This window comes from Neomonachus schauinslandi, chromosome 5 (genome assembly GCF_002201575.2).
Source record: "Neomonachus schauinslandi chromosome 5, ASM220157v2, whole genome shotgun sequence".
Classification (NCBI taxonomy): Eukaryota; Metazoa; Chordata; class Mammalia; order Carnivora; family Phocidae; genus Neomonachus; species Neomonachus schauinslandi.
In genome coordinates, this window is record NC_058407.1 from 18,679,316 (window position 1) to 18,704,695 (window position 25,380).

A 25,380-nucleotide genomic window follows, 5' to 3' on the forward strand; every position below is an offset into this window, starting at 1 on the left:
CAGTTTTGAGGTGGAGTCTTTGGAGTTTTCCACATAAAGTATCATATCATCTGCAAAGAGTGAGAGTTTGACTTCTTTGCCGATTGGGATGCCTTTGATTTCTTTTTGTTGTCTGATTGCTGTGGCTAGAACTTCTAATACTATGTTGAATAGCAATGGTGATAGTGGACATCCCTGCCGTGTTCCTGACCTTAGGGGGAAAGCTCTCAGTTTTCCCCATTGAGAATGATACTCGCTGTGGGTTTTTCATAGATGGCTTTTACGATACTGAAGTATGTGCCCTCTATCCCTACACTGTAAAGAGTTTTAATCAAGAAAGGATGCTGTACTTTGTCAAGTGCTTTTTCTGCCTCTATTGAGAGGATCATATGGTTCTTGTTCTTTCTTTTATCAATGTATTGTATCACATTGACTGGTTTGCAGATGTTGAACCAACCTTGCAGCCCAGGGATAAATCCCACTTGGTCGTGGTGAGCAATCCTTTTAATGTACTGTTGGATCCTATTGGCTAGTATTTTGGTGAGAATTTTTGCATCCATGTTCATCAGGGATATTGGTCTGTAATTCTCCTTTTTGATGGGGTCTTTGTCTGATTTTGGGATCAAGGTAATGGTGGCCTCATAAAATGAGTTTGGAAGTTTTCCTTCCATTTCTACTTTTTGGAACAGTTTCAGAAGAATAGGTATTAATTCTTCTTGAAATGTTTGGGAGAATTCCCCTGGGAAGACATCTGGCCCTGGGCTCTTGTTTGTCAGGAGATTTTTAATTACTGCTTCAATTTCCTTACTGGTTCTAGGTCTGTTCAGGTTTTCTATTTCTTCCTGGTTCAGTTTTGGTAGTTTATACATCTCTAGGAATGCATTCATTTCTTCCAGATTGTCTAATTTGCTGGCATATGGTTGCTCATAATATGTTCTTATAATTGTTTGTATTTCTTTGGTGTTGGTTGTGATCTCTCCTCTTTCATTCATGAGTTTATTTACTTGGGTCCTTTCTCTTTTCTTTTTGATAAGTCTGGCCAGGGGTTTATCAATCTTATTAATTCTTTCAAAAAACCAGCTCCTAGTTTCGTTGATCTGTTCTACTGTTCTTTTGGTTTCTATTTCATTGATTTCTGCTCTGATTTTTATTATTTCTCTCCTGCTGGGTTTAGGCTTTATTTGCTGTTCTTTCTCCAGCTCCTTTAGGTGTAGGGTTAGGTTGTATATTTGAGGCCTTTCTTGTTTCTTGAGAAAGGCTTGTATTGCTATATACTTTCCTCTTAGGACTGCCTTTGCTGCAACCCAAAGATTTTGAACAGTTGTGTTTTCATTTTCATTGGTTTCCATGAATTTTTTTAATGCTTCTTTAATTTCCTGGTTGACCCATTCATTCTTTAGTAGGATGCTCTTTAGCCTCCATGTATTTGAGTTCTTTCCACTTTCCTTTTGTGATTGAGTTCTAGTTTCAAAGCACTGTGGTCCGAAAATATGCAGGGAATGATCCCAATCTTTTGGTACTGGTTGAGACTTGATTTGTGACCCAGGATGTGATCTCTTCTGGAGAATGTTCCATGGGCACTAGAGAAGAATGTGTACTCTGTTGCTTGGGGATGGAATGTTCTGAATATATCTGTGAAGCCCATTTGGTCCAGTGTGTCATTTAAAGTCTTTATTTCCTTGTTGATCTTTTGCTTAGATGATCTGTCCATTTCAGTGAGGGGGATGTGAAAGTCCCGTACTATTATTGTATTATTGTCGATGTGTTTCTTTGATTTTTTTTTATTAACATACAATGTATTATTTGTTTCAGAGGTATAGGTCTGTGATTCATCAGTCTTAAAGAATTCACAGCACTCACCATAGTACATACCGTCCCCATTGTCCATCACCCAGTGAATTTGTTATTAATTGGTTTATATAATTGGCTGCTCCCATGTTAGGGGCATAGATATTTACAATTGTTAAATCTTCTTGTTGGATAGACCCTTTAAGTATGATGTAGTGTCCTTCCTCATCTCTTATTATAGTCTTTGGTTTAAAATCTAATTTGTCTGATATAAGGATTGCCACCCCAGCTTTCTTTTGGTGTCCATTAGCATGATAAATGGTTTTCCACCCCCTCACTTTCAATCTGGAGGTGTCTTTGGGTCTAAAATGAGTCTTTCTCTGAAGCCTCTTCTCCTCTTCCTCCAGCTCTGAAGACTCTCCTTCCTGAGTCTCTAAGTTCTTCACCTCCTCTAGTTAATCAATCTTTACTTCTTTAACAAATAGAAAGCTCAAGCCATCACTGGCTTCCCCCTCAGCTCCATGCTTTGAATCTAGCGGAGTTTTTTCCACTTTTTCTTGAATACCTTCTTCCTTTCTTTATTTTTTCCTTTTGTGGGAGTACATCTTTCAGTAATTCGTTCATAAACGGTTTTTGGCTAATAACATTGCTGAGACTTTGCATATCTGAAAAAGTCCTTAATTCACTATCACACTTAAATGTTAATTTAACTTGGCATAGAACTTTAGGTTCAAAATCATTTTCCCTCAGAATGTTGAAAACATTAGTCCATTGCTTATCAATGTCCAGTGTTGCTGACGAAGAGTCTGCCATCAAGGTAAGTACTGCTCCTTCATCTTCTCTGGAGTTTTTTAGAATTTTCTCTTTATTCTTTAAATTCTGAGGGATTTTTCCTCTCTTTTTTCTTCGACCAGTTCATCCTCTCCAATCTTTTAGTTCTCTTGTGTTACTTCTGTATGGATGCTACGATCTCCACAAGTGTTGTCTATATTGCTTATGGCTTCTTCCATACTTTCCATGACTTTGTCATTTTGTGATTCATCATGGGACAATTTGGTACCTTTTTTCATACTGTACTCTTCAGCTTTGTCTAATTTGCTACTCAGCTCACTTATTTCTTTTCTTTTAAAAGTCAAATTTTCAGTATCTTCAGCTATTTCAGAGTTTGCTCCTTCTATTTTCTCCGCCAACCCTGTTTTTTTTGTGTGGCTAAACCTTTTATTTGTGGCCACTCTTTTTTGGTACTGGAGTTGTTTACATTTTTCACTTCAGGTATTTTACTTTGTACTCCTAAAATTTCCTTTAGGTCCTTTTTAAGGGATTCCCTTATCTCTTCAACCATTAAGTCTAGATTTTCCATCAAGCCTTTAAACTTCATCAGCGTAACTGCTGACATGTCTTTGCATTTTAAACCTAATATCTGAGCCATCTCCTGGTCAGTTTCTATCAACTGAATTCTTTCCCTATGGATGCTATTTTCCTGTTTCTTTGCAAGTCTAGCAATTTCTGACCCTACAATGGACATTATGGATACATTGGTTTATTTTATTTTCCTGTAGAGTAATTTTTGTTCTTGCAAGTCTACTAGACTCCCCCAAACTCAAAAACCTTTAAAATATATATATCATCCAGTGAAGGCCATTCACCAGGAAGAAAGTTCTCTGCATAATAGGACTTGGTCTTCCACACAGCTGCCTCAGTGCCTGGAGAAGGGATCCAGCCTGAGGACGCACACGTGTGTGCCAAGGGAGGAGGAAGGACGGCTTCAGCAAGTTTTGCTCTGAATTAAAATTATGTTAAATTGATAGATTAATTTGAACACTGCCACCCCAGCTTTCTTTTGATGTCCATTAGCATGGTAAATGGTTTTCCACCCCTTCACTTTCAATCTGGAGGTGTCTTTGCGTCTAAAATGGGTCTCTTGCAGACAGCATATAGAATGTGGTATATATATACAATGGAATATTATGCAGCCATCAAAAAACCCGAAATTTTGCCATTTGCAATGACATGGATGGAACTAGAGGGTATTATGCTAAGTGAAATAAGTCAATCAGAGAAAGACATGTATCGTATGATCTCACTGATATGAGGAATTCTTAATCTCAGGAAACAAACTGAGGGTTGCTGGAGTGGTGGGGGGTGGGAGGAATGGGGTGACTGGGTGATAGATGTTGGGGAGGGTATGTGCTATGGTGAGCGCTGTGAATTGTGTAAGACCGATGAATCACGGACCTGTACCTCTGAAACAAATAATACATTATATGTTAAAAAAAAAAAAAAGGAAGATAGTAGGAAGGGAAAAATGAAGGAGGGGGGAATTGGAACAGGAGACTAACCATGAGAGACTATGGACTCTGAGAAACAAACTGAGGGTTCTAGAGGGGAGGGGCTTGGGGGGATGGGTTAGCCTGGTGATGGGTATTAAAGAGGGCACGTACTAAATGGAGCACTGGGTGTTATATGCAAACAATGAATCATGGAACACTACATCAAAAACTAATGATGTAATGTATGGTGATTAACATAATAAAATAAAATTAAAAAAAGATTAATTTGAGGAAACTTGATATGTTTATAATGTTGAATCTTCCCATCCATGAATATGGTATCTTTCCTTTTATTTTAACCACTTTTTGTGTCTTTAAGTGAAGTTTTATAATTTTTTTCCATTAAAATTTTGCACATCTTGACTTATGTTTGTTCCTAGGTATCATATAGGTTTTGATGTTATCATCAAAGGTACCTATCTGACCTTTCAGAATGAGGCAGGATTCAGGAAAGCTTTTCTATTGTCACAAAGCTTCCTGATTGTTTTTGTTGATATAAGGAAACATACATTTTTTTGGACATTGATCTTATATCCAGAACTTTAAAAATCCTTATTAGTTCTAATAGTTTGTATCATCTCTTGGACCATCATGTCTGAATTAAAACATTTTTTAATACTTTTTTTTTTAGTATATTTTTTGCTTTTAAACTTTTGTACTGGTTTGAGCCCTGGTATAATGTTGAACAGAAGTGGTGATGGGGCATCTCTGACTTTTTCTTGACTTCAAATTGAATGCTTTATCATGAAACATACATTTGCTCCAGGTTTTTGGTATGTGACATATTTCTTCCCATTTTGATCACATTTTGATCTACATTATGATATCTACATTATCAAAGCATCCGCCTATCACATAAAATTCTCTGTCCCTCAAGCTCTTCTTTAGTCTTAGGCCTCCATTCATTTCAGTTGTTTGAAACTTCCTCTGTAGTAAATTCCTCAGGAAGGGCCCTTTGGAATAGTATTCCATTAGATCTTGCATGTTGATAACAGTTCATCTGTGTCTGGTATTCTTTAAAGTCAGTTTTAATGAGTATGAAAACTGTTGCTCATACTTTTGTCGCTTAAATATCTTAGTGATGCTATCGATTTTCTTTAGGAATAAAATATTGCTGTTAAAAGTCTGGTATAAATCTAATATATTCCCTTTATAAGTCACATGATCTTTTTACTAGATGCCCAAAGGATTTTTTCCCCTTCTTCTCTAAAGTTTGTTGATTTTGCTAGGATTTTTCTTAGATATTGGTCATTTTAAGTCCGTAATATCAGGTAGTCAGTATGATGTTTCAGTATGTGGTTTCAAACATTTAAAAATAATTCAGAGGAAGTTTTTTTTTTAATTAAAAATGTTTGTACTTGTTCTATTCTTTTGCTCTGGTTTTAGTTGTCAGGGACTCCTAATATCTGTATGTTAGATCTTCTTCATCCATCTTTGTATTTGTCACTTTCCTTTAACCCTTTTTAATATCTTTATTTCCTCTGATTTAAAAAAAATTCTTTTCATTTTCTATTTCCTTTAATTCATTTGTTGTGTGTTTTTTCCACCAGTATTCTTCTATTTTGCTCTTAATTTCTTAAAGCATATTTTCGTTTATTTTTAATTCTTTCCTGAGTTCTGTTATTTTAGGTCTCAGCTTGAAAAATTCTGATTCATGTTATTTTTTTTCATATCCTGTATAATTTTCTTAATGGGTTTTAACTAATTTTGAAATGGTAAGTTCCATGTTGATCTGTTTGTGGACATACTTTTCTGGCTTTCATCATCTCTAGAAATGTTATGCTCCTTATTGCCTCATTTCTTATAACATTATATGGGATTTGACCTTGATACTTCTCTGTTGCCCATATTTACATGAAATTAGTTATCCTGACCTTTCAGACTGAGGCAGGATTCAGGAAAGTTCTTCTAATGTCACAAAGCTCCCTCTTCTGTTATTTTTATGTAATGTTAAAAAATATGGCTGCTTGCTCCCTAAGATTTTCTGACTGTCTTCCTTACTCCCCTTTGGTCTGAATCTTCTCTTTTTTAATCTTAATTTTCCTTAAATTGCTCAATTTTATTCTACTTCTAGTAGTTTCTCCACAGCATGGTTTCTTTATTGAAAGGAAGCCCATTTCAGGATTGAGAGTTCATAAGGGTTAAACTGCTCCAACCTTTTCAGTAACTTGGTTTTAGAGAGAGAAAAATTCATTCTTGGTTACATCTGGTTATCTCAAATTGGCCCACTGTGCTTCCTAATAAAAAACTATGAGTTCTTTTGGGGTTCTGGTCAATATTAGACACAACACTATTTGCTTTCCTGTACTTTGTCCTGCACAGACGCCAATACCATGTGTGTCTTGTGGCTGTTGGTGGTTTGTCTCCATTTGCTTGTATTGGGGGATACATTGTTGCCTACTTCTGTTGTAATTTTGTACATGGATCTTTGGTTTTGCCATTTAATTGCTGTGACTGCTTTAATGTCCGGGGTGGGGGGGGATTCAAACAAGATCAAAACTACACTGCCACCGTCACTATCATCTTCCCAGAATCTCTAGATTGCACTTTAAAAACAAAAACTACAAATATAGTAACACATTCAATTATTTTTTAATAACCATTCAATTATTTTTTTAATAAGAGGTGTACCTATATGACCCAGTTATGAGGAAAATTTTAATATAAAGGGTTAGAAAAAGATATACCATGCATTTATAAATCAAAATGTAACTGGAATAACAATATTAATTTAAATTACATAAACTTTAAGACAAAAAGCATTATTAGTAAAAAAAAAAAAGTATCTTACATAGAAAACAATTCACCAGGAGGTACATAAATCATGAATCTGTATTTCCCTAAGAAAATAACCCTTAAAACTGCATAGAGCAAAAACTGAATGAATTGCAAAGAGAAATTGACAAGTCTGTAATTTGCAGGGACAATTTTAACATATCAATCCCATGCATAGTACAATGATCAAAGTTGATCTAATGAATATATAGAGAGAATCCTTCATTAAACAATTACAGAATATATTTTATAAAGATGTTTGGAAGTTTATAAAATAAGAATCTATAGAAGGTCACAAATTAAAACTTAATAAATATCAGGATTAATATTACACAGGCCACATTCTTCAACCACAAAACAAAACAATTGGACAGAAAGATTATCCCTCTTTCCAAATCCACATGCTTGGAAATTTAAAAACACACATAATATACTATGAAACAAAGAAGGAATATAATGAAAATTTAAAATATTTAGAACTTGAGGGCTCCTGGGTGGCTCAGTTGGTTAAGCGACTGCCTTCGGCTCAGGTCATGACCTTGGAGTCCCGGGATCGAGTCCCACATCGGGCTTCCTGCTCGGCAGGGAGTCTGCTTCTCCCTCTGACCCTCCTCCGTCTCATGCTGTTTCTCATTCTCTCTCTCTCAAATAAATAAATAAAATCTTTAAAAAAAATAAAAAATAAAATATTTAGAACTTGAGAAGGAAAACATTCATTGCAAAACTTGAGGGATGTAGCTAAAGCTGTAGTCTTAAATGTATATGCCCAAAAGAAAGATAAAAAATTAATACGTTAAGTGTTCCACTCAAGAAGTTAAAAAAAAAAAAGAATCACAGAATGAACTCAAGGAGGAAAAAGAGAACACTATTTTGAAAAAAAACACTTACAAAACAGAAAAAAAAGGAGATTTTAAAAAGATAAAAGATGGTTCTTTGTGATTTATGGAGCAGCCAAAATTCTAGCAAGACTCATTCTTGTAGATTTCATACAACCTTGTTGTATCTTTTAAAGATTTTTTTTTTGAGCCTAGTTCATTTGCAACAATGTAGAAAAATTCATGGCACTTCTTTGAGACCCTTTGATACTTTACTTCCCTCAATGCTGCATTTCTTGCATGCAAAAAAAATACAAAGAAATCCTTACATGAATTTCTCTCTTCCTTTATCAGGAAAGCAAATATCACATGCATAACACATGGTAATTTTTAAAGGGAGTGTGTAACCAAACATGACAAAGGAAAATTCAGTTGTTGGTAAACAATAAATTACTTGCCAATGGATTCTTGGTTCTACAAATGCTTTCATAAGTTAATTCCTTTAACTAGCAAGATCACCTACTGTATTTAAGCTATTTTTTTTTCCTTTTAACAACTTTTGAGGAATACAACTTACCTAAAAAGTTAATAACTCCTATATAAACTGTACGCCCACCAGGAATTCAAATATTGAAATCCTAGCCCTCCAGCTTTTCTCTTTAAAGCCATGACATAGGTACTTGCATGATCCTGAGCGTAAGTGCCTCCTTCAGTGTTGAGCTCTTTGCATCTCACTCTCTTCACCCTAGTCCTGATTCTGGACACACCTTCTTTTTTTCTAAAGCCGCTCTTAAACTGTGATAGAGCCAGCCAGGGAGTAGAGAGAGTAATCGTAATCGCATTGAACACAGTCTCAGAGGTGGTCCCTTTCAATCATTTTTCATATATGAGTCTGATGAATGTTAGGTCTGTGGCGTGGGGACATGGAGGGTGAAGGGTGAAAACAGAGTCAGCCTGCAGCAGGTGACAGGATATCGGTGTCAGGCTGCCAGGTTTGAATTGATACTTGCTAACACAAATACAATTTATCTAATCTTCACAATATTGTAAAAGGGATGCTATTGTGATCCCCTCTTCCAAAGTGTTCAAGGTCACAAAGCTACTAAATGGCAGAGCCAGGGTTGGCGTGTAGGCAGTCTGGGCTCTCAATTCCACTGGCCAAAAGATGAGTGTTTTCAATGCCCCACTAACTGAAGATGCAGGTCCCACACCCAAGCCAGCTGCCTGGATGTTAAAACTTGGTTACACTGCAACCCTTAATTAGAAACCTAAGCTCCACCGTATAGCTGCATGGTCTAGGCCTCTTCCCATGTTTCTCACCCTCCATCTCCATCAAATTTCCCAGTGAGAAGTTGTGCATTGCTTATTTATCCCGGTATGCCCCACTCTATCAGGTCAGTCCAGGGACATCATTATCCTGTCTTCTCAGTGATGGGGAAAGTCAACTCATTCCAATGCACCTTGCCATGCTCTGTATTACCAGGGGTCTTTGACACAGTCTGTAAATTATTTTTTACTCCTTTCATTCTCTATGTATTCATTTGTGGAATCAGTATGATCATGTTAACCTACCTCATAGCTGGCTCATGAGAATTAAATGAGATAATGCTTGATAGTCCTCAGGACAGTGCCTGGTATGTAATAAGCACCCAACACAGGTAACTTCTGTTGCTCATTATGGGTGTTTTATTTCCTCAAGCATCTAGGTTTACACAACCGGGGATGGTGGACATGCAAGACACCGGCTGAGCTGTCTTCATAAGCCAAAGGGATTTCCCTTGGGGCTTCCATGGATTTCTCAGCAATGAATACAGCCAGACGCAGCTCCTCGTAGGAACACAGCTCCTCATTTATTCCTATAGGCCAAGGTTCCTCTGTGTCTCCCCTCTAGGCATTCATTTGGCTGGAAAAGGAAGTGGGCCCCTGACCTATTTCTTTCCAAGGGTCTCCAGGACCTTTGTGTTTCTTTCTTTCTTTTTTTTTTTTTAAGGTTTTATTTATTTATTTGACAGAGACAGAGATAGTGAGAGCAGGAACACAAGCAGGGGGAGTGGGAGAGGGAGAAACAGGCTTCCTGCTGAGGTGGGAACCCAATGCGGGACTTGATCCCAGGACCCTGGGATCATGACCCTGAGCCAAAGGTGGACGCTTAGCGACTGAGCCACCCAGGCACCCAACCTTTGCGTTTCTTATATTCTGGAAATATTTCTAAGACACCTTCCCTTCCTGTACCCTGACATTGGGGAGCTCACACCACTCTTTAGCTTGGGAGCAGGGAAGAGAAGATCAGACATTGTTGCTGTCAATCCCTTAGACTACTTCAGAGGAAGCTCACCCATGGAATGCGCAGGGCTATCCTTGCTCTTGGCTCTGCTTTGACACTGGGAACAGGTTTGCTAACTCTTCCTTGGCTCAGGTTAGTTCTCCCCATCCTAAGGGGTCACAGGTGGTCTAGCCGAAAGAGGGGATGTGGAGTCAAGTATGTCTGGGATGGACTATATGCCTATGACCTCAGACCCACTGTAGAAGCTCAAGTCAGACAAACTTATGTCCAGCTCTATGAGCTTAAGTTGCTCCTCTTTTTATCCTCAATTTCCGTAACTGTTTGTAAATAATGTGACACCTAGGATTTCCCTGTTCCTTGCAATACAAATAAAATGAGCTCAAATATAAAAATTCCAGAACTCTCCTGGCTTTCTGAGAGTCCCTTAAGGTGCTTATCTCTCATGGTCACATCAGTGAGATTTTGCTGGACACCCTTTCTACATTTAAATTCCACCCCATTGTGCTCCTTTTCTCCCATTTCCTTGACCATCTTTATTTTCCTTGGGTTCCTGCTAACATCCACACCTTCAAGATTCCAACTTCTATTCCGAGCTCTTTATCAAGATATCTCCCTGCCCCCATATAGTTTTTGTCCTAAAAGGCTTTTTGATGGCCATTATTAAGAAAATGTATAATTTTGGGGGCACATGGGTGGCTCAGTCCATTAAGCATCTGCCTTTGGCTCAGGTCATAATCTGGGGTCCTGAGATTGAGCCCCACATAGGGTTCCCTGATCAGCGGGGAACCTGCTTCTCCCTCTCCTTCTGCTCTTCCCCCTTCTCGTGCTCACTCTCTCTTGTGTTCTCAGTCTGTCTCTCTCAAATAAATAATATCTTTAAAAAAAAGAAAAAGTATATTTTTATTTCATCACATATGAAAATTTGATTTTGTTATATTGTGAAGATTAGACAGACTGATAAATGTCTGGTACTGTGCTGTGTACACAGTAGGGAGCAATACACATGCTTTAGTGGCAATTGTGAAGATTAATTGATATATGGTAAAACATTAAAAAGACTATAATACACTGTAAATGTAAAGTATTCTCATTATCAGTGCTCGTACTTAATTCCTAGTAGATGTTATACTATGCAGGCCATGTTCAAAATTAGTTGAGATAATGACAGTACATGGTCAAGTTTTTATTTCTTTGTTTGAGAAACTTTCTTTAGAGTAGGAGATATATAAAGCAAACTAAAGAAAAGTTCCTGGGTACAGGCTCAGCACAAGGACTACATGTGTCAGAACAGGGAAGAAGGGATGCCTGGGTGGCTCTGTTGGTTAAGCATCCGCATTTGGCTCAGGTCATGATCCCAGCATTGGGCTCCTTGCTCAGTGCGGAGCTTGCTTTTCCCTCTGTCTGCCGCTCCCCCCACCCCTTGTGATCTCTCTTTCTCTGACAAATAAATAAATAAAATCTTAAAAAAAAAGAGCAAGGAAGAAAATGAAGGTTTCATACAAGACATCATTATGAAAATGTTAAAGGAAAATAATGTAGACATTAATTCACAGAGTCCCTTCTTCGAATGGCAGTTGATGACATAGAAGATGACATATATGATTGAACCTTCAAAGCCAGAATTCCAGGACCAAATTAAAAGGCATGAGGACCTAAACAGATTCTTAGTAAGATCTCACATGAGATCAGTGACAGAGCAAGGTTTCTGCAGACGATCAAGGATATAACTAACACAATAAAATAATTTGATATAGTGAATAATATCCTCAAGAAATATCAGTACCAGAACTCCAGGGCAGTTGAACACCAAAAGAAAGAACTTGTAAAGTAGTCCAGAAGTTTCATGGACACTCTGAAAACCTCTTTTAAAGATGGCAAGGCAATAAATATGTTTGTAAGTGCCAACCGACTCATTCATCAAACTGACTCGATACTTCAGATCTTCCCCACTGTGGCCTCCTAGATGAACATGTTAAGAGATGTACTTCTCAGTGGCAGTCTTGACCTGCCTTATCTGTATATTTTCAAGTTTGACTGTCTAAATGACCAGTCTCTCCTGAAGGGATTGAATCCAGGATATTGAATAAGATTATTGCCATCTTTACCATATTTTTATAAAATGTAGCTTAATCATAATCTCATGCTGAGGATTTCCCATCATTTTTGCTAGTATCATTTTTAAAGAATTATATACCAAAAGAATTTATGCTTTGATGTGTCACTATATAACATTCCTTAAAAGAATTGTAAATATTAGTGTTTGTGTCTTAAGTTTTAACTTGAAAACAATTTACTGCCAGATAATGTATTTAACAGTATTTGGTGGCAAATATTCAATAAATAGTTTATATCTGTTAAAAAAAAAACAGAACACTCTGAATTATATGAATTAAGGAATGTGTTGTAGGCATGGACTTTATACAACATGGAATGAGCTGGGGACTGAAGGTCTGTAAAGGGGAATTGGAGGGTCAGAGAAGAGGTACCCATCACCCATCATGAGACATAGGTACAATGGACCAATTGGAGCTTGCAGAATACAGGAAGTTCGGTACTCTCAGCTCCTGGAGTAAGGGTGTGAAGGGGGCTGGTATAGAAGCCTTTTGCCTTCTGTGGGCACTGTTCTGTGAGTTTGAAGCCAGGTTCCTAGTGATGGGCTTAGGTTTGCTTTTGGTCTGCAAATCAAGCAGTGGGAACAAACTGGAACTTGCTGATACCCGTGCAACTGAATTTTGCCACCTGAATTTTGCTACTGCCTCACTTCTGCCTTCTAAACCTCCCACAAGTTTCTTTTTGACCAACTCTACCCAGGGACCATACAGAAAGGGGATTCTGAGAAGTGTAATTCCAGCTCAGCCAAGCTGACGCAACATAAAACCACCATAGCGCATAGTGGAGGTGGGGTCTTACCTGATATGAAGTGCTTACCAATAATACTATTTTAATCCAGTGGAGGAAATGGTAGGAAGACATCTTTCATTTACTCATTCATTTATTCATTTTGTATTTAATGATAATATGCCATATTCTAAGTGCCCTTTTTATAACCAGGAAATAGAAAAAACTTTGATCCATGATATTGTATAGCTTAATGTCCTGTTTCTAGTAAAGTAAGTTGAGAGGTTCATGCAAAGGGTCTTGGAAGTAGAAAGCGAGAAGGGAAGAATGAATTGTGAAGATGATTCCAGGGATTAGGAGTAGCATGTGAAAGAGTATATCAAATTCAAGGAGTCTGAAGTTCACTGAAACTAGAGTTAGCATACCGAGAGTAAGATTTAGGGAACTGTGAGAGAAGAGAAGAGGCAAGAGTTGAGGCTTCCAATCTGAGAGATTATGTGGTGGCTTCATTAAATGGAACACCAAATATAGAACATGATTTGGGGGAGAAGATGGTGAAATATCATTTGCAGTTATGAAGACATTAGAGAATGCTGAGTCGAGGCATCCAGCAAGCAGTTCACTATGTGGATCTGGAGACCACAGGTCCATCCTGTTCTTCTCTTGTCATAGCATTAATTACAGTTGCAAGTACTCAGTGCCCACCTTCCATCCCAGAATGAGTACTCTTTGAGGTCAGGAACCACATCCTGCTTTTGCTTTGCTGTTACCCATAGCATATCAAGTAGTGAATGGCATATTGCTGATACTTAATAAATATTAGGTGAGTGCAACTTAAGAGCCCCAGAAAGGGGTGTTATTTGGGATCACCAAAGAGGGGATCTGAATTTGAGACATGGATTCAAACAATGCTTGAAGCCATGGAAGTGGATGGACTTATGCAGGGATATATACACAATGATAAAAGAATCCCCAGGACAGGTCTTGAAAGTGCACTCACACTCAAGGGAATGGCAAAGAAGAAATATCTGGTGAAGGATTCTGAGAAGTGATTAGAAAAAGTGACATTTGTGAAAACAAAATGACCCATCATTTTAAAATAAAACTTGATATTGAAGTAGTGTGACTGCTATAAATCAGCCTCTACAGGGATGGTGACACTCCCTTTTGCGTAACATCCTCTTGAAGACCAGCTTGATTTGCTTTTATTCTCTTTCTTTTCTCCTTTGAAAAACGCTTGAACTGTATTTCAAACTATATTTCATGAACACTGTGTATTCATTATTCATCTCTCCCTTCCCTGGATTATCAACATATTGCATTCCTGTGTTCATAATGAATTTTTTCTTCTGGGGTGGGCAGAGTGCAAAGCTATACCAATTGGGTTGTATCTCAGAACCTTATCTGCTGCTGTTGAAGAAAATGCTTGCCTTTCCTACTGGATGTGAGGGTGAGAGGTATGAGGTTTGGGGCTGCTTAAGTCATCTTGCAACAATGAGAGGAGAAGGGAGCCAACATGGAAGAGAGAAGATCTAAGAGACAGGAAAACCAGGGCCTGGTGACATCACTGGAACCGCCAGTCATGCCATGCCTAAGGCAAGCCTTATCTCTATTGTAGGAGCTGATAAACCTCTTTGCATTTTTATCTCAGCGTCTTAACTTACATTTTAGAAATAAAATATATTAGAGTCCTTTATAAATTAAACACACACACACACACACACAGATTTAATTTTTGTAAAAGTGGGAAAAAAATTTTGTTTACCTCAACCCAGATCATGACTTTAACTCTGCAGAGACTGATGTTCTATAGGGAACATTGTCATAAATTGAACAAAAACCTTGTGGGTGTAACGTGGCTCTCTTTCTGAATAGCAACCAGCCCTGCTGAGTCAATGTTGACATATGTAACTCTTTCCTGGAAGGCAAGAAAATCTAAGGGTTGACTGGTTTGTTCACTCACCCTGGCTTTTGTTTCCTAACGAACGGGTAATATTAGTCTTTCAGTATGATAACATAAAGCTGACTGATTTGCATCACTTGATATTGTCCACTCTGTGTGTTTGAGTTTGTTCTCTTATTTAATATAAGCTGTACTGAAACTAGGTAGTCTCTGTTTATTCAGTGGCCTCTTGTGAGGGCCTGCCTTCTCTCCTGGATTGAGTTGGACCAGGGAAAAGAGAGATGTGGGATAACATGAGGAGGTTTTCTTAGCTACTGAGGGCATTCCCTAATTTTTCACCACTCCGAAGACTTCTGATAAGGCCTTTGGTGTCTTTAGAACTCTACTCACTCCAGCCTGGGAGAGAGTTGATTTTTGTTTTTTGCTTCACTTATGTTGACATTCTGGCCCAGCTACTTGGTTTTAGCCAACTACCCTCTTTTGCCGTGTCTTTGAATCATGGTAGCCTATTATTGCCATCCCTATTTATTCTCTGGTATTCATACTTGTGAACATTGGGAAGCATTCTCCAGGCCCTACTATTTCATCAACTGGAAAGTGGGAAGGGTTATAAGTAACTTGCAGGTTTGTTGTGAGGTTTAAAGGAGAAACGAAGTGAAGAACGTCCCCCTCAGTCTCTGGGAGTGTTCCCAAGCTTGGACCACCCTCCACAGACCCATCCTCTTGGAAAGTCCCCATTCTGACCTGGGTCTTCACCCTAGTCTGTGTTCACCTCTGTGCAACATGGGTTATGTTGTGTTTTGTTCGTTGGTCTTCTGATCATTCTTATTAAACTGCAGACTATTTGGGGGGTTCCATTCTGCCTTCAATGTCTGTATTCCCAGGGGATGAACCATGAGTAGAACCCTAGTAGGGGTTCGACAAATATGTGTAAAATGTTAAAAAAAAAAGAGAAAAGGAATCAACTTCTTTTAAAAAGCCGACTAAGTACCAAACATTGTTAAAGGCACTTTCACATACATAATTACATTTAATTCTTTCAATAAATCAGTTTTTATATATGGAGAAATGAAGAGACAAAGGAGTTAAGTGGCTTGTGTAAGGTCTCACAGCTAGAGGGTGCCAGACCAGACTCTCATTTCATTTCTGTTTGGCTCCAAAGAGATTGCCTCAAGACAGTAGAAAATCCATGTCCTTCATGACTTCCTTAATCTTTGGAATTATCAAGGTCACTCTTACATCTTTATGTTTCTCAAAGGAATGATAAAATCTTTTTTATATATTATGTAATATGTATGTATGTGCATATATATATTACATATGCATATATGTGTATACCTATATGTATATATAAAAATCTTTTTTAAAAAAGTTTGGAAGAAAGACAACTTAATTTTCAAATTAAAACTGATTTGTTCACATAGAATCCTTAAATGAATAATTGCCTTGCCTTGACTTGAATTATCATTTAGCTATGAAGACTGTGTTAGATAGTTTAAATCAACTATTAGTTGTGTATAACACCCAGTGCTCATCACATCACGTGCTCTCTTTAATGCTCATCACCCAATTACCCCATCCCCCCATCCACCTCCCCTCCAGCAACGCAACTGATAAATTATTGAACACTGCATCTGAAACTAATGATGTACTATAAGTTGGTTAATTGAATTTAAATTAAAAAAACAATCAAACTCTTTCAAGTACTTTTTTGTTGACTTACTATAATGTCAGGTCATGATGTTTGACTAATGAGTGTTAAACATCATCATGTTGATTTCCATAGACGTAAATGAATAAGGGTAGTGTATGCTAAAAATTCATTATATAATGGCTAAACATTTGATAAGATAAACCAATTCATTGTTTTAAAAAGACAATGAAGTTGTTTTCTTTTCATAAATGCTTCTTATAAATTTTGAATTTACATCTCAAAGGAGTTTTAGGTCTTGCGCATAGAATAAAACCCTAAGGAAAGGTAGTACACCACAGTGATTAAGAGGACAGATTCTGAAGTCAGGAAGACCTGGGTTGAAGTGCTCTCTCACTGCAAATGCCTTCAGCAGGACCTTAGGTAGATTGCTTCTCTCAAGCATCGGTGTCCTCATCTGTAAGATGGGAATAATAATAGTGCATACCAGTTAGGAGGTTGGAATGATGATACATACAATAGGACCGAGCAGAGCCTGGCACCCAATGAACACTTAAGAACTGTTAGTTATTTTTTCCTTTTATAAGTAGGACTGAAGTAGCTCATTATGGCTAAATGACCATTTTAATAAAAATTTTACATTCTCAATCTGTATAGCCAAGTCCAACCACTAGAGATAAATACAGAGTAGTCAAGAAACTTGCCCACCTGGACTAGGGGCAATCAGGCAGAGTCCCAGAGAGAAGGTGTTGGGTTAGGTTAATCTTAAAGGGGGGAGAACAACTCTTGAGAAAAGAGGAAAGAATTGGGGTGTTTGTAGGGAAGGCAAACTGGCCTAGGGGTAGTCATGGGAACTAGAGGGTCAGAGCTTCACTTATGCTTTCTCATTTCAACCTCACAGCATTTCAACACTTTATCTCTGAATGGAATAATGAATAGCTACTTTTTGGAACTGTGTAAGAAATACTGATTTCATAAATGATATGCTCATAATATAAAAATTTCTTTGAGGGGTGCCTGGGTGGCTCAGTTGGTTAAGTGTCTAACTCTTGGTTTTGGCTCAGGTCATGATCTCAGGGTTGTGAGATTGAGCCCCGCGGAGGGCTTCCTGCTCAGGGGGGAGTCAAGATTCTCTCCTTCTGCCCCTCCCCTCCCATGCATGAGTGTGCATTCTCTCTCTCAAATAAACAAACAAATAAATAAATAAATCTTTAAAAAAATTCTTTGACATAAAATGAATAGCATATTAGACAGGACCCAAATTATTTTATGGTGTCAGGGAACAATGAAATCTTTGTTTTTGCTCTATTTTTCAAGAAAACTGCAGACACTTCAAGGCACTTAGCTATCTTAGGTTGTGTTGTGTTATATGTACATTTCGAGTACATTTTCTCAATATCATTTGATTAAATGTTAACTCAAAATATTAACATGATGAGACTACTGATAATAATTTTTTTGAGAAAATTGTGAGAAAGAGACCTTCATTTGACCAAGTTAAGAATTCCCAGGCTTGAAATTTCTTATCAAATATTGATTTTTATAGTTGGTTCTTTTTTAAAGATCATAAAAATTTCTTGTTTCTTGCAAAGCATAGTATTAGCAAGAAAAATATTAAAGGAACTGAAATAAATTATTGAAAGTAGAGAAAACAAAATCTGATAATTTTACTTAATTCAGTTTTTATAAGATTAACTATACATATTAAAACCAAGCCTTCCTACTGATGAATAAATAATATAGACTCAGAAATTTCAGACCCAGAGGATTTTCGTGTTTCCTTATACCTGTAATGATGAGCCTGCAGGCTCACACTGAGTAGGGAAGAAGGTTTTCTAAAACATCGTTCAAATGGTCATGTTAAGCTCTGCATTTTTATTCTTCTCTGCTTTCTCCTTCCCAGATTCAAAGCCTCCATCTGTTGGGCCCAAAAGTGGGTTGTTTACTCTGACCATATGAACAGATAATCCCTTTCTCTCAGGTCTACTTCTTTAAAAAGATATTAAATCTTTGCACGGTTGAACTACTTTTATGACTTCATTTCCAATATTTGGAATGTTTAGGTTCCGAGGGTTATATCCACACTGTAGGCAAACAATGACATCTTTTTTTTTTTAAATCAGTTTAATTAAGTTTGATCACATATGGTAGAGAGTCATATGGCACAAGATCATTTGAATATATTCTGGTATTCTTCCAAATCCTTTAAATCCTGCCCTCTTAAAATAGAATTAATTGTTAAAGAGGTAAATTAATATATGGCAAATGTTTATCCAATGAAATTTCCTTTGTAGGAGTCATTTCAGTTTCCAGTTATGTTCTCTTAAAAGAAACTGACAATTCAATTTCATTTGGTACGGAGAGAGTTGATATCCTTAGTCACATGGCATCTTTCTGCCACAATATTCTCAAATGACATTTCTTAGAGTTATATAGAATGTTTCCATGTCTTGGCTTTTAAATATTAGTTTATTTTGGATTTACTTTGACTGAATCTATAACCTGGAATCAAGTTGACAATTTTAGAACGACTTATAATAATTGGTTAGCAATTGAATTACTGCTGCTACTCCTGTTCTGTCAAAAATATGACCAAATTAAGTAAACTCTATCCATTCTTTTGGCTGTTTTATTGACTAATTCATATTTGTCCTGCCTGGATGTCCTTTTGGCCCATTCAACTCCTTCAAAATCCAACTGAAAGGCCCCTTCTTCCCTCTAGAATCTAAATTGCTCTATCTGGAAACTTCTCGTTTTCTACTGTCTTAAGGCACTTGGTGCTGACGCTTAGTTGCCAACATACTGCTTGATCCAATAGTAATTTGTATAAGTGTCATATGTCTGTTCTAAGTTATTACTAATTGAGGGCAAAGGAATGTTGTGTACATTTATATTTTTCTCTCTCCATAGTGGCTTCTATACATCAAAGCTTAATATATATTTATGGGACAAATTAAGAATTTTTGGCCCAGTTTTTGGCTCTTACAATTGCTAATCTTTGCCATAGCTTCCAACTTTAGGAGAAATAATAATCAGTATCAATTATAAAGTGCTTAGAGTACTCACAGCATTTAAACAGGCACTTTATACATGTTATCTTATTAATATGTTAAATAACTGTCTACATTAAGGGATTATTTCACTCTTTTTCACATGAAAAATGTGAAGCTCAGAAAGGTTAATTAATTTGTCTATAATTGCTCAGCCAGTATTTAACAGAAGTGAAATTCAATGACACCTCTTTTTGACTCCATAGCCATGCTCTTCTGTGAAGCAATTATGTCCCTCAAGAATTACCAGCACTGTACTAGTAAAAACCCTGGAGCTAAGAGAGCTTAATAATCTTGCCTGAGGTTGTATAGCAAATAACCACCTGTAATTTCTTCACTAGGTGGGTCTTCTAATGTCTGTTTCCAATGAATTTTTCTTATCTCAAGATAATAGTGTTAGATGCTTTTTATACTGTTGGAATGGGGCTCAAGTTTTGAAAAATACATTCTTTACATCAATCCTCTGAGATTACTTAAATTCTATTCATTTCAGACAATTATTAATTACATTTGTCCTTTATACTTGGTGGAAATAGGAAATAGCTTCTTTCTTTTTTTTCTTTGCTTCTGTTTACTGCTTACCAATAAATATGTTCTTTGAAAAGATGAAATAACACTTGCTTTTGAAATCATCTCAGATAAAGACCTAAAAAGATGTTTATGTATTTGGGAATTATCATTGGTTATTTAGCAGGAATATTAGTTTGAAGATGGTGTATCCTGACACACTGGATAAATCTCTAGAAGTAAATGGAGAACATTGATGGCATTAAAAGGGGTTGGGAGTGAAGTGGGGAAAAGAGTGAAAATACATTGTGTTCCAAGTAAAAAATTGCTATTTATGTGGCCTTGGAGTCAGAACAAGAAAGGACATTTTGGTGTAGTTATTTATTTACAGTATAGTATGATATGTCTACAGCACCATTTTTGGTCAGAATTCCACCTTGGTATTAATTCAGGTATTTTTCACCTCTGTTTTCTTCTTCACGAATGCTGGGCATTGCTTAGAGGAAGAGATAAACTTGGAATTGATAGGCAGTTGTCGGAACAGGTCTTCGGGAGCTAAAAATGAACGCATGGGAAGACTCCTGCAGTACAGGGAGTGATACCATCACTACCCTTGTCTAAACATCCATGCATGAGCCAAGCTACATATGGACCAAACCATGTGAAGAAGATGACCTCAGAGGGGAAGCCATGCTGCTGGTGGAGGGACTTGGAGCAGATGGCCTCCATCTTCTCAGAGGGCACAGCTCTTCCCTGGAAGAACCCTTCTCAGACTGACCCCAGCCCAAAAGCCCAGCAGGCCAGGCATTGGTGCCCTTGCCTGTTATGGGACTAGGACTTTTAAGAGCAAAAGGTCCAGGTGGCTGAATGTTTTATTTGGCCACCTCAGAAATATGGTCTACTGGAAATGAGAGATATGAAGGCAGTCAAAGGTCAGATTCTTTCTTCTTGTTGTATGCCCTATAGCCCCAAGTTCTCAACTTGGTTGCACATTTGAATTCACTCTGAGAGCTTTACCAAATACTGGTGCTTGGGTCACATGTCCCGGAGATTCTGATTTAATTAGAATGAGTGTAGCCTCTGGAACAGGATTTTTGGAAGGTTCTCAGGTAATCCGAATGTGCAACTAATATTGAAAGCCACTGCCCTCAAGTGCATCTTTCCTGCTGATATAACACATTCATTTTATGTTCTTTCTCTTCTGGCATTGCCATAAATAGCAATCATTTTTCTAACAAAACACAAGTGACTTTACTTTGTCCTCTACAGCTGGGAAAAAGGGACAAACCTAAGCATTTTCATAGAATTAAATCTAGTAACTAAGAATAATTGTCAGTACATTGTTAAGTTTATTGTGGATAAAGTTTTGCTAACAAAAAGAAACATTTTCTACTTGTAAGGGCATGATAGATCATTAAGTGTATAATTATAATATTAATATGCCTTTCAGGTAGATTTTTAAAATGCAGATGGTAGGACACTGAATAAAACAAGGCTTTACTTCTTGAACATCTAATTGAAATTATTTTAATGATTATAAAAAGGTTATTGTGAACATTTTTGCAGAGATTGCGGCATGTACAGCATGGGGACATTTGCCAACTCCTTGTCTTTCTCAAAATTTTTTTTCCCATCATAATTTCAAATACATTATATAGTAGGGTTTTCCATAACATTCAGATACTCAGGATTTCCCACAGAAATCCAGAGAGTTAATTATGATTAAATGACAGTAAATGACAAATAGTAAAATAAGAGTATTATAATATAATAATACTGGAGATCATAATTACCATAATAGGTAAGTGCCACTAAAATTGGATTTAAGTAAAATCTATATTAATAAACTTCCTTTCAATGTATCAGGAAAATTTAATATTCAATATAATTTTATTGTGAATCTTTTGGAGAGTGAATCATCACAAACATAGTTTTTGTATACATGTGGATTTTCATATATTTTTCCCCTAAGTAGCTACTAAAATATTGTTTTTTATTTCTTAAAAAAAGATGTTTAATCACCTAACCCAAATTGATTGCCATATATTTCTATTCCAAATGTTAGGGTGGCAATATCTTGTGAGTACACATCTGAAACTTATTTTATTGCAGATGGTTAGTGGGATAAAATGACTTCTTGGAAATTAGAATTTTGGTGTTTAGTGACCTTTTAAGATTTTTTTAGCAGTAAAAAGAAGTAATTTGGAAACTGTCATAAACAACAATTTTTTAGACCGACTGAAGTATGGCAATATATTAAAAATAATATATCACAGGATGACCTTTCCTATGCAAACTAATACTATAAAAAAAAGATATTGCTGGGCGCCTGGGTGGCTCAGTCGTTAAGCGTCTGCCTTCAGTCATGATCTCAGGGTCCTGGGATCGAGCCCCACATCGGGCTCCCTGCTCCGCGGGAAGCCTGCTTCTCCCTCTCCTGCTCCCCCTGCTTGTGTTCCCTCTCTCGCTGTCTCTCTCTCTGTCAAGTAAATAAATAAAATCTTTAAAAAAAAAGATATTGCCATGGTTATATTGGTGTAAAAAACACAACTTAGCTATTGATACAAGAGTTTCTGTTTTAAAAATTAAGACTGAAATGAAGTCTGGAGAAATGCTTCATACTGCAAATGGAAGTAAATTTAGGTGAAACACAAATGCAATCTGCAGTGTCCTCACATTTTCCCATGTCAGAGCAGGTGGGTCTCAGAGCCAGGTTCTGGTGCTGACTTTGGAAAGCTCATGAGGAGAAGGTTAACGATTAGTTCCTTTGTTGGTTTATTGGAGGAAAGAGGCTAGAGAATCCTGTGATTCATGTTCTAAGACTTGAAATAATAGTTAAATTCCATGAGCCAAATGAAGGAGAAGGAAAAGAAAAAGATGCATCCATCATGGGAAAGTGTTTCTCTCATTTATGGCTTTCATTTTTAATTGTCCTTAGAGGAGGTTTCTAGACTACTTAGGATTCAGCAAGTGTTTAACTAAATGAGTGAATAGGTATAAATCTGTAGGATTAATAATGAAGACCATCCTTTGAAAATTTATAACAGACTAAATAGATAGCCTTAAAACAAATGAATTTAACATACATTTCAAGCTTGTTTTCAATCCTATGTCTGCACTTCTGTTAGTTTCAAGCCCTGAGACAGGGTAGAAGCCATATTGTCTTGCAACTCAGTATCCCCAGCCAATGCCTTACAGAGTGTCTTACTCAGAGTTGGTCCTGAGTGAATATTTATTAAATGAATGAATTGTAGAATTTTAAGATTGGAAAGACTTTTATAGGGAATTTGGTCCAACCCTCCATTTAGAGACCAGGAAGATGAGACCCAGGGAGGAAAGTGACAAGCCAACAGTCACACTGCTCTTAAGATCAAAGCTCTGGCTGTAACCCAGATTTCCTAACTCTTGTTCCAGTGCTCTTTCTACTCCACCTTCAGAAGGTAAATACAGAAATTTGCCAGATATTTTTCAAATTGCCCATGGAAAGGGTCTGAATGGCAGGTGCAGCCACCGGACGTAGTTACTTGATCTGTTCAGTTGTATTTACTTTTCGATATGTTTGCTTTCTGTATGAGAGAGACCAGCTCCATTAGGTAAATGACTAATGCACTAAAATGGAATCTAAATAAATGAAGTGGCATCTTAGTGCTGCGTGATGTTATGGGGTGGGGAAAGGTAAAGTCAGAGACAGGAGAAGGAGGAAGTAACACCTAATAAATTTTTTAAGAAAATAAAACAGCTATGTTTTTCACAGAGATTTTAAAACAATGTCATGGTATATTTTAAGATCGATGATTTTTTAAATCTTCTTTGTCAATAAATTTGATCATTTTTTCCCTAAAGTTGTAATAGAATTTAATAATAAATAATACATAAATCATAAATAAATGTAATGGAAATTTTATTAGATATTTGCCTTTCTTTTAGTGACATTATCTGTCTTTTCACAATGATTGAATGATATAAGAACATAGCCTTCTACCATGAGAGATTTGTTATGTCAGCCATGCATTCATTCTTTCATCCATTCAGCAATGCGTGTAGGGCATCTACTATGTCCTAAATGTTATAGTAATACTTGGAACACAAAGTCAAAAGAGCCATAGTCCTTGACATCTGGGAGTTCACTTCTTGGGGAAGTGTACATATACTTAAGTTCAATGCAATGTAGGAAATGCTTTGATAGAGGTACCTACAAAGTATTGTTATATCAAGGAAGATGTATCTCTAATTCTGTATATGGAGCAGAGTGGGGACACTCAGCAAAGGCTGCAAGGATTGGACTGAAGTCCAGTGTTTGGACTGATCTTGAAGTAGGAATTGATTAGCATTCCTGTTATCCTGGGACATGAAAACAGTTGTCCTTGCATAAATAAAAACTCCAGCTATAGGCCTATACATAATCCAACTAATATTGTGGCTGGTGGGTACCATTATTTCAATTCTGGGTAATTCAGGAATAAGGTTGACTCTTCACAGCTCCAGATTTTGTAGGTAAGGATGTGAGAACTCTGGAATTATATGCCTTAGCTTCAAATAGCCAGCACTATAACTTGCCAGCATGTGTCTTTCCTTCTGTGTCTTAGTTTCCTCATTTACTAATGGTAATAATAATACAAACCACACCTGGAGTTGATGTTAAACCTGTCTCTTGTGTCTAGCTGGCATCTACTAAGACTTTTTGCTGTCTGGGTCATACAGGCTGTGTGGCATTTTGAGGGACTCCCTGTCTGACCCAGGTTTGTTGTGAGGTCTAAATAAGAAATGCATGTTAAGGCCTTATCTACTACCTGGCACATGGTAACACCCAGTAAATGTCAATTTTTATAATAATAATACTAATATTTATTATTATAAGTAACATGTTACATGGTAAATGCTCAATGGTGTTTGATAACTCTGAATATGAAGTTCTCCATAAGGGTCTGTGCACATGATGGAAGATCCCTAACTGTAGGTTGAATGTCTAATTTTCAGAGTCGTATTTATTGGTAATATTGCCTCTTCCTTATTTGTCCTGACTTCTTTCTACAGTTCTTCCAAGCTGGAACCTCAACCAGTCTCCAGATGGAAATTCAGGCACACTTTATCTCTAGCTTTTACCTTCACCCTGATAGTAAAGCAACAGTTTTTGCCAACTGTATCCTCAGGGTCTCGTTCCCCATCCCCCCAAACCAAGCCTCAGTATCTTTCCCCCTGACACCCCTTTCCAAGGAAAACCACCCACCCTCACCCAAACATAGCTGATTGGACCAGGGATGGACATCTGACCCAAGGGGAGTCATAGGCTGGCTATCTAACCACCTCTGGCCAGTGCAGAATGAACTGGACCAAACCAACACTTTCATGACAGGAACTTGAAGAGAATTTTCCAGCTGACAGTGAAGCTGCAGGTGAGTTTAGCATGTCAACCCAAGGATATTTGTAATTCAGAGTTGTCAGAGCCTGGAAAACACAAGT

General features: G+C 37.2%; 1 pseudogene; it reads left to right on the forward strand.

Moving 5' to 3' along the window:
* The first annotated feature begins 2,548 nt into the window (after positions 1–2,548).
* On the forward strand, positions 2,549–11,934 carry LOC110578180 (annotated as a pseudogene).
* Positions 11,935–25,380: the final 13,446 nt, after the last annotated feature.